This window comes from Microtus pennsylvanicus, chromosome 7, assembly GCF_037038515.1.
Source record: "Microtus pennsylvanicus isolate mMicPen1 chromosome 7, mMicPen1.hap1, whole genome shotgun sequence".
Classification (NCBI taxonomy): Eukaryota; Metazoa; Chordata; class Mammalia; order Rodentia; family Cricetidae; genus Microtus; species Microtus pennsylvanicus.
Genome location: NC_134585.1, coordinates 7,039,290 through 7,055,575, shown reverse-complemented (window position 1 = coordinate 7,055,575; position 16,286 = coordinate 7,039,290). Strand labels below are relative to the sequence as shown.

General features: G+C 45.5%; 1 protein-coding gene and 1 long non-coding RNA gene across 3 annotated transcripts in view; one reads left to right on the top strand and one right to left on the bottom strand.

Annotated features, from left to right (window-relative positions):
* Positions 1-2,598: 2,598 nt before the first annotated feature.
* On the bottom strand, positions 2,599-9,776 carry LOC142854344 (uncharacterized). Of its 2 annotated transcripts, none has more exons than XR_012911321.1 (3): positions 7,603-9,776; positions 3,441-3,637; positions 2,599-3,348 (listed from the first exon to the last, which is right to left on the bottom strand). It is a non-coding gene; the product is annotated as an uncharacterized LOC142854344 (long non-coding RNA). The 2 variants fall into 2 exon arrangements; XR_012911322.1 differs by having other exon boundaries at positions 8,960-9,776.
* A 192-nt stretch (positions 9,777-9,968) lies between these two features.
* The window catches only part of Btbd9 (BTB domain containing 9), a 374,573-nt gene continuing 368,255 nt past the window's right edge, over positions 9,969-16,286 (top strand). Inside the window, exon 1 of the mRNA XM_075979759.1 lies at positions 9,969-10,100. The gene's annotated coding sequence lies outside the window, so the exon portion shown is untranslated. The remainder of the gene's footprint in view (positions 10,101-16,286) is intronic.

Below are 16,286 nucleotides of genomic sequence, written 5' to 3'. Positions count from 1 at the left end.
AGTCATGCAAGCGGGAACCATTTAAAGAAATGGGGGAACCTGGGCGGCAGTGGAACATACCTTTAGTCCCAGCACTTGGGAGACAGGGACAGGGAGATCTCTGTGAGTTCAAGGCCAACCTGGTCTACAAGAGCTAGTTCCAGGACAGGCTCCAAAGCGATAGAGAAACCCTGTGTCAAAAACAAAAACAAACACAAACAACAAAAATCGGGGGAAAAAAAGCTGAATGTGGCGGCATGCATTTGTAATCTCAACACTCCTGTGGCAAAATGGGAGGTGGAGACAGGGGAATGGCCCAGAAGCCAGCAGGCCAGATATCCTGGAGAACACAAAGCTCAAAGTTGCCCTCTGAATGTTGCACGCGCACCCTGGCACATGGCCTCCCTTGACGTGCTTCCTCTGCTTCCATGAATGAGCCCCTGCTCACCAGTTCTGACTTTGCAACCTGTTCCCTCTCTAGTTTCTCTTCTAATACAGATGAGATTAAAAAGGAGCTGATTCCAGGCAGAAGCTCTTGACTCCATCGCTAATGGCAGGTCTGCAAGGTTTCTTCCTCAGGGTTACTGCCGGGTTCAGGGCAGGGCTGGGAGGGGGAGTGAACGTGAATTCTTTTGTACCTGTGCCTGGAATAGAAAACATTCCTCAACACTCCGTCCTCGGGACTGCCCTTTTTGCACAGTCTCGTCTGTCTCTGGTGACATCCCCCACTTCCATGGCCTTACCCATCATCTCTCTGATAAAATCATTTGAGGAGATAAAAAAGATTAAGGCTGTAACACAGGCAGAGCAACACAGAAGTATAATTAATGCACAGTGCTCTTTGGCCTCCCTGCGTCAGTCTTCCTAGACTTTGGGAACGAGACTGGTACGCTTATTTTCCCACGTGGAGAAACGCCTTTCACTGTTGGCATTTATGTGCCCTTCTGGTCCCACGCCTCTTTTCTGTCTCCTGAGCAGGGCATTCTTCTTTTTATGTCCTTGGTCTGTCACACTCTGACTGACTGTTTTCTTTTTATCTCTACCCTAAAGCAGCCCCTTTCTGATGCTGGCAAATCATAACCTGCAGAGAAAACGGTACACGGTATGAAAGGAGCCAGCCACAAAGGCCCACAGACTGGATGATTCTCTTCCAGGGAAATGTCTGGAGCAGGCAAATCTGTAGAGACAGGAAGCAGATGACTTGTTGCCCCAGGCTGGGATGAAGTTCGGGGAATAAGGAGTGACTGACAGAGGGCTTGGGAGCTCTTTTGTTGCACTGAGAAGGTTTGAAGTTGGAATAGACGTTTGCATAGCTTTGTGGAGACGCTAAAATCCACTAAACTGCACTCTTTAAACAAACTCATATTCTAGGAAGGTTATTAGAAAACACAAACAAAAACCCACAATGGTGTAATTATTGCTCAGCTTTCTGTCACTAAAAAATACAATACCAAGGAGAGATAATTAATGAAGAAAAATGGATTCTATGTGTATGTGCATGTGTGTGGGTGCCTGTGGAGGCTAGAAGAGGGGGCTGGATCTCCTGGAGCTACAGTTACAGGGATGTGAGCTGCCCAATGTGGGTGCTGGAAGCCGAACTCTGGTCCTCTGCAAGAGCAGCAAGTGCTCTAACTGCTGGGCCAAACCCTCCATCCCCAGAAGTTTCAGTCTGTGGTCACTTGGCCTGGTTGCCCTGGGCCTGTGGTGAGGAGAGCTTCTGGCTTTGTGGTAGCTGAGAAGCAAAGACAGCCCTTATTTTTATAATAGAATCTATTCTCCACACCCAGTAAGCTATGAGTCTGTAAGTAGACCATCCATTAGAAGGTCAGAGAGGTCTTACCATTCACTCCCCTTCCACAGGCTTCCCTCTTTATACTGCCGCACCAGGGATCAAGCCTTCAATGTGTGGCTTTTTGCAGGGCAGTCTAGATTTAAAGCATGGCAGTTGGTTGAAAGAGACTTTTGACCCTCACCTAGCTGAGCAGGCTTTCTTCCCCAGGCTTCAGAGGGTGACTTCATTGTAACGCGCATTTAGGAAGAACCGCTCTGTGCTGCTGCTCCTGCACCACACACTGAGGGTCCAACAGTTTTGGAACGGTTCCACCTTGACCAAAGGTCAGAGAGTTCAAACCTATTTTTGCTCTTTAAGGACAAACAACAGGATGTTTGACCAAAGGTGTGGCTACTGGATCCTTTGCTCCTTCAAAGCCAGACCGCAGGCTGTTTGACTTAGGGCATGGTCACCAGGTGTTTTGAGATGTAAGGAGGTAATCACACTTGCTTGTTCTTTCTATCACGGGAGTCTTGTGCCCTCCTATTTTGATTGGGCTATATAAGGATGTGAGTAATGAACTCGGGGCTTTTTGTTACAGCAGTCACTGGAAGCCTCCCAACTCTATCTTTTGTATCATGTCTATTTCTTTCCTCAATCCACACCCCCCTTCTCAGGAAGGTAGGAACCAGTTGGGTCGAACCCGACACACACTGAAACCAGTGCCCTGCAGCAGAGCAGTGAGTCAAGCATGGTGAGCATGCCTGTGAGCCCAGCTGCTCTGGGGACCGAGGGACATCACCTTTCCCCTCCTTTATTAATGTGTAAGCTGCACCTTTACAATTCAGTTAATGTACATGTGTTTTTATTAACTGAAAAATAATCCATAATGTATTTCATAACTCACCCAGCTTACTTTCCTACTGAAGAACACTCTAGATGCTTCCACTTTATTATTTTTTTTAAATGCAACTAGTTGCCAGGTGCTAGTAGTGCATGCTTTAATCCCAGCACTCAAGAGACAGAGGCAGGCAGATCTCTGAGTTCAAGGCTAATCTGGTCTACAGAGTGAGTTCCACGACAGCCAGGGCTACACAGAGAAACCCTGTCTCAAAATACAAAATAAAACAGAAACTTAAAATGTAGCTAGAATCATAGCAAAAATCCTCAGTGGTGTGTGTGGGGTGCAGTTTTCAGAGAGAATGGGCTCCCTGGAAGATCTACAAGCAGGTACGTTTCAATTGGAGTCGATATTGACAGATTCCTTTCCAAGGAAGCTGTAGAAGTCCACAGTCTCTTTGACCCAATATCCCTGGGGACAAGTGAAATGTTTTTCCATACTTTTTTGACAGTCTGTATTTTTCTGTTTTATGCAGAGCAGACTTTGTTCCTTTGCCCCATTTTCCTCTTTGGGAACATCTGCCTTAGCGCTTTTCTCTGCCAAAGGTTTTGGGAACTTGTGTTTTTTCAGCAGGTATTTACTTTTACTGGATGAAACTAGGACACAACCGAGAATCTAAAGTATCTTCTCCTTTGGCCAACACTGATTGTCCTGAGGGTGGCACATGCGTGTTCTGTACCAGAGCTCCCATGGGCATCTGTAAATCAACAAGGAGACTTCCTCAGAACTCTCCAAAGAGGGGGATGGGTATCCACACATCCAAGCCGTTCTTACATCACGCTACCTTACCTGCCCATTCTCCTATGATTCCAACAGAACTTTCTGCAATAACCCAAACGTTCCATACGTGAACTGTCCATCACAGCGGCTCCTGAGTTCTCAGAATGGAAGATGAGTGTTTAAAGCGGAGGCTGCCGCACTGAGCTCCCCGAAACCTGAAACTCACTTTCCTCTCTGCATCCCTTCTGTGTCTAGCTCACAGTAACCTGCATATGAAAAAGGGCAAAAAGAAAGCCTGGGCAATTTTTTAAGGTTCTTGGTATATTAAGAAATGAAGACATGCCAAAATCCAAGTATAAAAATTGTGGTATGCTGTAAGATTTGTCTTGCACTTACATGGTGCTTTAGTCTCCTGTGCTAATGATAATCTTGGGGCTAAAATAGTCAACCAATGAGGTAGCGGTATCTGATGAGTGGGACTCACCACCACACGCAGTCCCTCTCTACCATCACCTATATAAATACCAAAGACCTATTAAGACAACAATGAGTCTTTTTTGATCTTTCATGTGCTTTCTGTTAAAATAACACGTAGAAACATATGTATTATAGAACATACTCAGATTATTAAACTGAGGTAGAACAGAGGTATAAGCAAAGACTACAGTATGTATTTACTCTTTGAAATTCAAGCCCCCTGGAAGACAGCACTGAGAGAGATGAGAGAAACTGAGAGTATTGGAGAACTTGGGGTTTGTTCACTGATTTCATTTATCCATTTCCTTCCGAAGCAAAAGTGGAAGTAATGTCATCCTGCAGACCTGCAATACTGTTGAAACTTCTCTGATGATAACTCATGGTTTCTGCTCTCACTAAACTGGGGAGAACTCATCAGACACAGTCGTCCCAGCCTGAAGTGAGGGCAGAAGGCTACACTTTCTGCATTAGACAGCTATCATGAGAATACTTGTCATTCATTTCCCCAAACAACTCAGGGCGGCTGCAGTTACACAGAGGCTGCAAACATTTATACACAATGCTGAGTGAGCAAACCCAGAACAAAGCAGAATGCAGACATGCAATCATCGTCGTCACATTTCCTTCCTTATCTTTTTTTGTGGTGCTGGGGATTGAACCCAGGGCCTTGCACACATTCAAGCAAATCTAAGCTGTATTCCTAGGCCAGAGCCACCAATCTGACTCAGAGCTTCAGGGCAGCCAAGACGAAAGGAGGAACCATGGAGCCACACAGTTTCCTCATCCACAAAAAATGGTGCCAGTCACTCAAGGTAAATTACTTCATAAGGCTTTGAAAGAAAATGGCCTGTGGGAAATTTCCCGCAGGGAATGCAAAGCCATCAAGTACACAGTAAGTCTTACAGGACAGACATTCATAGGTTCTGGGGGCACTCGTGGCAGAAGGCTGGAAGTTTTGTGAGTTTGGGCACAGGACAATATGGACAAGCATGTTTTCTGTGGGATCAGCTACATTGTGTGCTTGGCTAATGACAGATACACACTGTTCAGAATTCAGTAATAACATCAGCAGATGGGAACGGGGGTGACAGGTTTTTGTCAAGAGTGAGCAACCCCATGTGATGACTGTCAACCTTTTATGACCATTCCTGTCTCTATGGTGGTAGCTGCGGGGCACAGGCAACCTAGGAATTTTCATAAAATCAGGTGTCCAAAAGTAAGGGGGGGGAAAGTGTTCAAGTTTTATCCAGGAGAGCAGAAGGTCTATAAACTCACAAGTTACTTTCTCCTTATTTAAAGCTCATATTAGTTGCCAATATTTAGAGATTAATAGATTTCAATTCTGACAATCTGGATGCTTTTATTACCCTACATGGCAAAGTCTGCTAAGTTGGGTACAGAACAATACCCATCTGCTTGAGCTATTGAAGTACTGAAATGCCATGTGGGAGAACAATGGAAGATTTGGATTAAATTTTTTCACGGAAGTATTGGGATATGCATTACTATATTAGTGTTAGTATATACAAGTGTGTATCTTTGTGAGAGTATGTGTGCATGTGAATACAGAAGTTTGGTGTCCAGAAGAGGGCGCTGGATCCCTGGAACAGGTGTTACAGGCAGTGAGCTGCTCCATATGAGTGCTCTCAGATCCTCCGCCAAAGTTAGACATACTCTTAGCCACTGAGCCATCTCTCCAGGCTCATTGCTCACTCCTGACTAAGGGAGAATATGAATGAAATCTTAGGACATGTATGACTATCAGCAAAGTGACTGGTTAGTAAATATATTTGGAAGGATAACATGTAAAACATACCCCTTGGTAAAGAAATGAACCTTTGCGGGGTGGTGGCGGCACATGCCTTAATCCCTGCCTAGGAAGCAGAGGCAGGCAGATCTCAGTGACTTTGAGGCCAGCTTGGTATACAAAGTGAGTTCCAGGAGAGCCAGGACTGTTATGCAGAGAAACCCTGTCTCAAAAAAAAAAAAAAAAAGGGAAGAAAATAAACGAACCTTATAGGTATGGCATGAGAGTACATTCCTCTAATCCCAGCACCCAGAAGGCAGGTGGACCTCTGAGAGTTCAAGGACAATCAGGGCTATGTAGTGAGGTCCTGTCTCATAAGCAAAAAGAGACTAACCTGGTAGTAGTTACTGGATTTAGGCAAATTAAATTTAGGCCATGTTGTTTGGGAACTACCTTCATTCTCACTGACAAATGGGGAGTGGCAAGGACAACTACAGCTATGAAACTCCACTAATATTAGCAACATATAGGAAAACAGACTTGTTTGTTTCCAAGGCATGTAGAATATGTGTTCAAAGGACCCACATATTATCTAGAGTTTAATTTTATTTTTTTCATGTTTTTTTTTTATTTATTACGTAAACATGTATGCCTGCATTATAGATAGTTGTGAGCTACCATGTTGTTGCTGGGAATTGAACTCGGGACCTCTAAGCCATCTCTCCAGTCCCTTATCTAGATTTTATATATATATACACACATACAAGAAAGGCCACAACTTGGCTACTTTATGCTACTTGAAATACTTTCTGGACAGTGAATCTTTCAATCTGGACTTTCAAAGTAATGAAACTTGAAACTAGTTCTTACCCACAATCTAAATGTGAGAAATTAAAGTTACAAACACTTAAAATATTGGTGTATGTGTGGCAGCCACATGCATGCTTGAGCTCATGTGTGGAGGTCAAAGGGCAACTTTGAAAACACTTTATTTTTTATGTGTATGTATGAGCATTTGTGCTATATACATGTAGTAGTCATAGAATGGCATGCAGAAGTCGGTTCTCTCTACCATGTGGGTTCCCTGGCATTGAACTCAGGTCTTGCACAGCAATTGCTTTTCTGTATCTATTGATCCATTTGGCTGGCCCCAAAACATTCTTTTTAAAATGAGGGGTTTTTTTTAAATTATAAAATCAATGCTGTCAGTAATTTAGAAAATAAGAAAATTTAGGTAGTTTTCCCAATTTTATATGCAGAAAAGCTTCAAACTAACTTCTATACTTTGGATCTAGAATATTCTCTGAAGCTCATGTATCAAAGGTCCCCAGGGGAGCATCATTAGGAGGTGGTGGGGCCTTTAAGATATAAGGCCTAGTGTTAGTCCTCAAATCAATACAAAAATGTGCCCTTGAAAGGGACTGTGGGATCCTGGCCTTTTTGTTTTCTTTTTGCTTCCTGGCCATGAGGTGAGTGGTTGTGCTCCCACATACACGCTGTCACTCCATGGGCCTAAAGTCAAATGGATACCAGACTGAAGCCTCTACAACTGTGAGCTGCAACACACACGGTTATCTCAGATATTTTGTTAAGGTGACGATGAAAAACCACCACACCAGTGGAAAGAGATATGCACGTCAATCCACTCAGTCACAAATGCTGAGTGAGCGAATTTACTCAGGGCTTTGGGGCAGGGATACAAACTAGGAAACATGGTTACACAATTCAGTTATATAATTGGTATTGCCAATAAAGAGAGACACATCAGTTACCCAGAGTGGCCCAAGGATTTGTGACTTCCAACCTGGGCAGAAGAGTCTCTGGTGCTGAGCTGTGTAAGCCCTGTTTTCTAACACCCCTCCGTGTCAACAGGGAGTATGTGGTAGGAATGCTTACAGTACATGGGTTCTAGCATTGGGCATCCTGGCTCTATCACTTATTAATTTTGTGAGCTTGAGTAATTAAACTTTCTGATCTGTAAGTATTGTAATTAATAGTATTGCTTACCTCATCGGGCTCCGACAAGACTTGAATGAGCTAGTGCTGCCTGTAACACTAAAACAGGAGCACAGGTGCAGAAACGGGATGCCTGGCACGTAGGGAGCGTCACTGTTACAGTAACTACAGTGGTGGGTATTAGCAGTGCGGAGAAAGAGCATTTAATCTATTTAGGACTCTGATAGAAGGCTTCCTAGAAAGGGACTGTCTGTCATGGTCTAAACTTTGGTCTATTAACTGTTTCAGCTTTCATTAGTCTGCTTTAGTATGCACACACCTTAACAAAAAAACCCCAAACAAACAAACACCCATTATGGCAGCTAGCTAACTACCCATGTGTTTACCTCTCCTGCAGACTGAATGGCTTTTGTAATTGAGTGATAGCCATAGCTGTCTCGATAGAAGTAGCACAGCCTACACTAACCCCGAGTGTTTGGTGAAATGGCCTTAGTAGGTTTTTAAGGATGCTGCTATAAGCAACTCAGTCTAACATAAAAGTTTACGTTGTATTTTTGCCTTGATTGATCTCATCCATGCGTAGGGCTTAACTTCCTCCAAACTTCAACTTCTCTCAGCTGTCACAGACCTGTGCAATTTGGCTTGGACATTTTCCTCTAAATGTGGGGGGTCCATAGTCACAGTGCTGAGTCTGTGAAGCAACCTGATAAACTGTGATTTTTTTTTCCCTAGAGAAAGGAGAATGCACCAGGAAACCGTCGTCTTTATTGTTGATGGTGCTAGTTTCTTATGGCTATTGTGATCCACTAGCTTCCTGCCCTCTTTTGATCCATTTTCAAGGCTAACTGGGTGGTACCTTCAAATCTCTGTGACCTCTGCTTCTCTCATATGCCCCTTCCCCACTCTGATGTTCTTGTCCCCAGCCCAGTGGGGCAATCTGGAGCATCTCATGTTCTCAGCTGAACCGTATGTGCAAACTCCCTTCTGTCACGGTAGATTATGAAGATGGGGATGTGTGCCAGTGTGGGGAACGTTATTCTATAAAACACAATTAACAAAGCTGGAATTGGGTATCACCTGTGGGCAGTTTCCTAATGTTAAACTCTAGGGTTTGCTTTGTATCCTTGCATTAGGCACCTTCAACCCACCATAACCTAACAGTTTCTTAAAGACTCCCCATGTACAGTTTGTTCTTTTAAATTTACCAATTGAGAAGTCAATTCTCCAAGGAAAAGTCAATTAGGGACATGTGTAGCAAATGCTAGAAGTATTCAATTAATGGATATCATTGCACATAAGATTTGAGAGGAGTGTGTTTCCCCAACCAGCGTATTCATTCACATTTCAACTCGTTGGTCTACCACAGTCATCGGTCAGGAACCTCATTACCACTCAGTAACTCACGCACCTGCAGACACAAAGGCATCTTTCTTTCCATTTTGCCAAATGTTCTGCCCACCTATCTCAGCACCTGCATTAGAATCCTGGCGCTGGCCTCCATGTTTACAGTCCCACTCCCAGTGCCTTAGCGGTTCTGATCACTTCTCTAGGATGCTACAATGGCCTCTAAATGGGAGTCCCTGGTCCAGCCTAAGCTGTTTCTGTTCATTTCCACTTCCTATTTAAGACGTCTCTGCTTGAAATTATCTTCCATCTTCAAATCCAGATAAGAACCTAACTTTCAAGGGAGAGGACTTTCTAGTCTGTGACTTCGAAGTCCGCAGTTCCTGCTGTCCTTGCTCTACCGTCTCTTCTTATGCGAAAGATGAAGTCTAAGGGGTTCTACACATCTGGTAGTCCTGGGAGGTGGAATGAGGAGCAGTTATGGACGGGCTTCCGCCAGGGTCTTGAAATTAAAAGTTCGAATAAGACCAGGTTCTCCGGCAGCACCGCACATACTATCTCGTCTTAAATTCACACCTTTCCAGTGCAGGCAGGTTAGGTGGCATTTTTCACACTTACAGAACGAGGAAACTGAGTCACGGGATTCCAGGCCTGGCCTTCATCGCATCTTAATGCTGTTAAAGACTCACTTGGCTCATTCTCTCTCTTTGCAGAACTTTCTCGCACCCGGCAGATAGTCCCTCTGGTAGGCGACTAACTGAGGAAGGTTAAGGCTGGCTCTTACAGGCGCTCAGGCTCGTCCCCGTACGCAGTGACGTGACCGATGACGCTATTCAGTGACGTATGATGACGTGACTTACCCTGAGCCAGGTGCCGGCAGGGGAGCCACACCCTGAGGGCCCAGTTTAGGAGGGACAGTGGCTCCGACGGGCGGAGACGCGCCGCAAGACCCCGCCTGAGGCGACCTGGGGCCCCGAAATCCTGGGTCCTACCGGCCCACGGTTGATCCGTTGCTAAGTGACGCCAGCGCGCAAGGCGCGTGCGCGGCCACGGCGGTGTGCGTGAAGGCGGGCGCGCGCCGCAACGGCGGCGGCGGGGAAGGCGGCTACCGCGGCGGCCGAGGGGGCGGTGGCCACGGGGCAGGGTCGCTGCAGGCGGAGGAGACGTGTGTGGCGGCGGCTAGGTCGCTGAGGAACATCGTCGGGGTGAGTCGCCCAGACCGCTCGGGTAAGGTGGGGCCTGCTGGCCGCACCTGCTGCGCGGGCCCGGGGCTCGGAGACGCGCGCCCCCCGCCGTACCCGCGCGCGCCGCTCCACGCCCCTCGGCCACTGGTTCCGGGGGCGGGGACGGGGGCTGACGAGGGTCAGTTCCCGGGCCTGGCGCTCTGGGGGCGCGCTGGAGAAGGGTGCGGAGGGACAAGGGATTGGATCCCGGGATGACGCTGCCAGTTTCCCTTCCACTGAGGAATTCGAAGCGGGAGAAGCCCGCGTTCCTCAACACCCTCCGCGCCAGAACTAGAGATGCGAGTGTGCGAGCCTGACACTCGCGGAAACGGGGACCCACGGGGTTGGGGGTTCCCAAAGTTTTGGGCTTCGTCTGTTCTAGCCTGGTGGGTCTCGGAATAGGAGCGTGTAGTTACGGAGAGAGTTATGAGCCTCTGCCTACGCGAGATTCGGGCACACCCACAACCTGGGGAAGGCTACCTGTCAGTGTAGATGCTGGGCGGCCAACCTGTTGCCTGGACCTTCCGGCCTCACGTGTATGCCCACGTCCTTTTCTGACATTTTTATCCGGTGTTGGTACATATTTTGAAGCCAGAGGACCATACCCATCAAGTATTGTTACTTCCTGATAGACTCAAAACTGCTTATTTTTTCCGAGAACTGTGCTGTGCTTTGGGCCATTTCAGGGGCCTCGAGGGTAGGGCAGCCCTGCCTTTTGTGTTTGTTTTCCCTAGGTGCATTGCAGGCTGTTATTTATCGTATGAAAATATAGATCACATTCCATGTGTGGGCTGGAATGGTGGAGCTGGAGGAAAAGATGCTGCTAGCCTTCCGTTGGTCCTGTCATAGAGCTCTGGACTACAGGGGGTTGGATGTGTGGTGGTTGTCCCAACCATCCTTGGGGAAGGAGGAGTAATGGAGACAAACCGAAGAAATTGTTTCCCCCTGTTACCTGTTAAAGGTGATGCTTAGAACCAGTGACAAGATAGGGAGCACTGATATTTAATCATGATTTATGCATAAAAAATTGAGTGACATAGCTTCAGTTTCCACCCAGGTCTACAATGCAGAGGTTCAGTTTCTTTTGGTTGTGAGCCTAGCCTTTAACGGCTGAGCCATCTCTCCAGCCCAAGTTTCTTTTAAACCAAGGCACTGTCAAGTATGGCATCTGAAGTTCTCACGTCTTGGAGTCGTAAAGCTTGCTCTGTAAAGGCGAATACCCAGGATCCACTGCTCTTTTACAAACTTTTAGGACTAGTGTCATCCGTTTTCTATTTCTGCCTGTGTCTCCTAGAAAACGGCATGCTACAGTGTAGACACAAAATAGCCAGAGCATCAACCTGTGCATGAATGTGTTATCAGTACTTGATCAGTACAGGAGAAATCTGGGCAAGAGGAGGTCAGCTAGGGAACTCTGGCAGGCAAAGTCAGGACTGGCCTTTGGAAGAAGTGTAAAATTGGAATTAGGAAAGGATTAAAAAACCTGTTGTGAAACTTTAGTGTGAATTTGTTTGTTGGGTGGTAGAGAGATGTTTTGAGGAGTCCTGTTTGACTGGAGCAGAGAAAGTTTTCCACTGAAACAGTGGAGAAAATTAGCAGAGAGGAAAGGAGTTACAGACGTCTATTAATAATAGGGTGGAGCCTGTGGCTAGTTTTTGTTAGCTTGGCACAAATTAGAATCCCTGGGAAGAGAGAACCTCTATTGAGGAATTTCTTCCTTCAGATTGGCCTGTGTACCTTCTGTGGGGGGCATTTCTGAAGTGATAGTTGGTGTAGGAGTACCTCCCCAACCCCAGCAGAGTCACCCCTTGGCAGGTGGTCCTGGGTTGAAGGGAAGGCAAGCCAGTAAGCAGCACCTGGCTCTTGCCTTCAGGTTCCAGCCTTGGCTTTTCTTGATGATGGACAATAAACCCTCCCCCAAGTTGGGTTTCATTAATGTTTTATCATAGCAGCAGAAAATCAAACTAGAGCAGAGTCTGTTTGCGTGGGGGATGAGACTTTATTCATTAGAATAAAGTCTAAGGCAGCAGTAAGTTTCAAGTGTTATTCTTTAAAAAAGAAAAATCTACTTTATTTATTTATTTATTTTGGTTTTTCGAGACAGGGTTTCTCCGGTAGCTTTTAGAGCCTGTCCTGGCACTAGTTCTTGTAGACCAGGCTGGCCTCGAACTCACAAAGATCCGCCTGCCTCTGCCTCCCTAGAGCTGGGATTAAAGGCATGCGCCACCACTGCCCTGCGAAATCTACTTATTTGCTTCTTGAGATAGGGTCTTAGGGTCTTACCATATATATATCCCTAGCTGGCCTAGAACTTGTGTAGAGCATGTTGGCCTCAGACTTAGTACTTAGTATGATCCTCCTGACTCTGCTTCCAGGTTACCGGGAATACAGACAGATATGTGCCACTGTTGCATGCCTAAAAATAAATGTTATTCTTACTTAAAGGATATCTAGTTGAGCCAGGATCAGATTGCTGTGTCCTTCAATTTCATTTAGTAATTGGAATAAATACTTAAGTCCTGTGCATTTGTCCTAGGTTGTCTGTACTGCATGGCTCAACCCCCAAAATCTACCTAATGGCTTTTGGCTGCTGTTCTGGACCTTTACAGAAATGATGAAACCAAAGTCGTCATCTGGCCGTACTTAGTGACACAGTTTCCATTGAGATGATCTCTCTCAGTGCCCTGCTGAGCAGTAACTGCTGATCCTGTGACAAAAATACAAATAATATTAGCTAGAAAGGGAGGCAGTTTGAAGAGAGAGACCGAGAACCGTTGACAAAAAGATCTGACAGTAATTACACATTGAGGGAGAGTATTAGATTATCTGTAATAAAAGTTTTGTTATTAGAAAGTTCTTGAACTATTTGTAGTGACACATACTTGTAATCTCAGCACTTGGAAAGTAAAGGCAGGAGGCTCAGGGATTCAACAACGTCCTCTGCAACAGTGGTTTTGAAGCTAGCCAGGGCTCTGTGAGATTCTCTCTCATTCTTGTCCTCCCTCCCCACGAAAAGACAAAATTCTTAGAGTGCTCTGTAAGCCTGGGGTTGAGTTGCTAAGTGAGATGTGTAGCGTTACTCGGCAAACGTTGCATTATTCAGCCACTCAGCAAATATTTATGAGGTGCCAGCTATAACTAGCTCTTCTGTCAGGTGCTGAGAGGACATAGATGAATGAGATGCTGTAATATATCTGGCATACAAGTGTTCATCAGAGACAATAGACTGTTATATGATAAGTTAATCACTTTGAGAATTAATAAAGTGCCAGAGGAATTAACCATATTTGAGAAAACATTGATGTTGAAAGATGAGGAGAGAAGAGGATAGACGTTAGGCCTAAGGGTTAAATAGGTTTTTGCTGTGTTTGAGGAGGAAGGAAACTTTCTAGGTAGACAGTCTAAGAAATGTTGCTGAACGTTAAAATTGGATGGTCCTTATGGAAACATCTTGAGTTGTTCCTTACCAGCTTTATGTGTGGCAGTAGAGATAGGATAGATACATTAGAGACAAATTATGAAGGGCTCTTTCATTCTATATATGTGTATGTGTGTGTGTGTGTGTGTGTGTGTGTGTGAGAGAGAGAGAGAGAGAGAGAGAGAGAGAGAGAGAGAGAGAGCGCGCGCAAGCGAGAGCGAGAGAGCGCAAGCGAGAACGAGAGAGCGAGAGCCCTGGTTGTCTAAGAACTCATTATGTAGACAAGGCTGGCCTTAAACTCAGAGTTCCGCCTGCCTGTGCCTCTTGATTTAAAGCGGTGTGCCACTCCTCCTGGCCCCTCTATCCTAAGAAGTCTAGACCCACCACTTATTTAACTGGCAATGGAAAACCAAGGAAAGTAGACCAAACACATTGTCAGGAAGTAATTGACAGTCCCACATAGGTTGCGTTAGTATGGAGAGGCAGGGATGTGCTGGTTATCTCAGGATAGGAAAGTGGCATGTTTTAGAGTTCAGAAACGTTTTAGTTGTTAAAAGTTTAAAAATTTAAGAACACATATAAGGGAAGGGAGAAAAGTTCAAGATGACCTGCTTACTGTGATCAAGTGGGTGATTATGATGCTGTTGAATTAGGAAGTAAAGGAGGGATGGTTTAAGTGTGAAGAGACACTGCTGCTCTGTTAATCTTCAGGAGCTTATGGCGAGTTTCAGTAGACAGATCCACTAGGTAGGTAGTTCAGAGTTCTCCTTCAGAGTTGGAGAGGACCAGGAGCAGTGTAGTGCACAAATGACAGCTGAGACCACAGGAGTAGCAGCTTCCTAAGGAGCATATAGGACAGTCATTAACTTTGGGAACTTTGGAGGTAGGCGCTCCATATTGTACTATTAATTGGCTAAGGGACCTTGCACAAATTAATGTCTTTTATCATTGGCTTTTTGTTGGAATTAAGGAATTATTGTGAAGACTGAATAATACAGTCTGTTCTTGGTATCAGCGCGTGCCTTGCAACAATAATAGTAATATATGTAGAAGTAGTCGGTCCAACTACATAAAAATAAACAAAAACGAAAACAGAAACTTGGGAAAGTAACAGGTGAGTTGGCATTTAAACTCAGGGCATTTCAGCTCTCACATCTGTTCTGTTTCTGTGAGGAAACACTGAAAACTAAAGAGTTTATAAACAACAGAAATTTGTTTCCTCAGACTTCTACAAGTTGAGATGTCCAAGATAGATTCTGTGGTGAGGGATGGTGTCTGTCTGTCCTTTTCTCCTTCTATAGGAACCTCAGTCCTGGAGTGACAGCAGAGGCCTTCGTGTCTTATTGCCTCACAAATGCCCTGTCTCTTTACACAGTTGCTCTGAGGATCACGTTTCCAATGTGTTAGTTCTGGAGAACCTCAAAACCGCGGCAGTTCCCAGACTTGAGCCTGCATCAGAAATACATGGAGGCCTTGGTAAAACCAGAAATCCAGGCCTGTTCTCTGTTTCAGAAAGAGCAAGTCTAGACTGATCTTGAACCAAGTGCCCCAGTGATGTTGTGCTGGGGTCAAACTTGTAAACAACTGGCGTAGACCCCTGTGACTAGAAGAGGAATGAGCATGGCCATAAAGAAGATGTTGAACCTTTTGGAGAACCAGGGAGAAGTTGAGAGCAGAACCGGGATGTAATCGTTTCCAGACTGTAGGTCCATCACCTGAGTAGTTCCGTAGAGCTCGCTGTAGTCGTCTCCAGAAGCTACCAAATGCCTGCTGTGTGCCAGTGTCTCCTTCGCACTGACTGCTCTCGTGTGTCCATTACTGTAAACGAGGATACTGTTCTAATCGCACACAGAAGATAACAACAGAACAGGTTTTAACAAGCCCGTGTGTAGCTTGTGCATCTGGCTTAGTGTTAGCTTCTTTCTCCTCACCCCTTTTCTTACTGAAGAAGAATGACGGTTCGGGTTGTAAAATCAGCTGGGTTTTGTGGACTTGACACAAACGAGAGTCAGTTGGGAAGTAACTGAGGAATTGCCTCCTTCAGATTGATCGGTAGACATATCTGTGGGGCCTATTCTTGACCGATAATTGATGTGGAGGGCCCAGTCCACTGTTCTGTTGCCACCCCTGGACAAGTGGTCCTGGGTGGGATAAGAAAGTTGCAGAAGCTATGGAGGAAGCCAGGAAGGGGTGTTCTTTCGAGGTCTCTGCTTCACTTCCTGCCTTCAAATTTCTGCTGGAGCTCCTCCCCCAACTTCCCCCATTGATGGACTGTAAAAGGAAATAAACCCTTTCCTTTCCAAGTTGGTTTTAGTCAGTGTGTTACCACAGCAACAGAAAACAAGCTAGGGCCCAAAGTCACTATGAGCGATGTGTGCCAGGATTCTCGTGTGCGTTCTCACTGTTAGGGAAGCAATAATATACTCTTGGTTTCTAGAGAGTTTACAGAAAGTTGGACAAACTGTTCAAAGCTAAGGAAAGAAACAGGAAGTTTAATCATGGAAACCAGGATGTAGAGGACTCTGAGTCTCGGGGCTGTTTGTGGATGTTCCTTAGGTCCTCTGTGTCACATGGACCAAGGACTTCTAGGATACAGCACAGATGTTAGAATTACTTCTCTTTTTTCTAATAGGAAGTGGAAAAGGAATTGTTTGTTCTCTTGTTTTCTCTGTCAAGATAGTAAGTAGTTGCTCACTCTCCAGATTTTGTGCGAAGCGATAGGCAGGAAGAAATGATCATTGTTCTGGGCA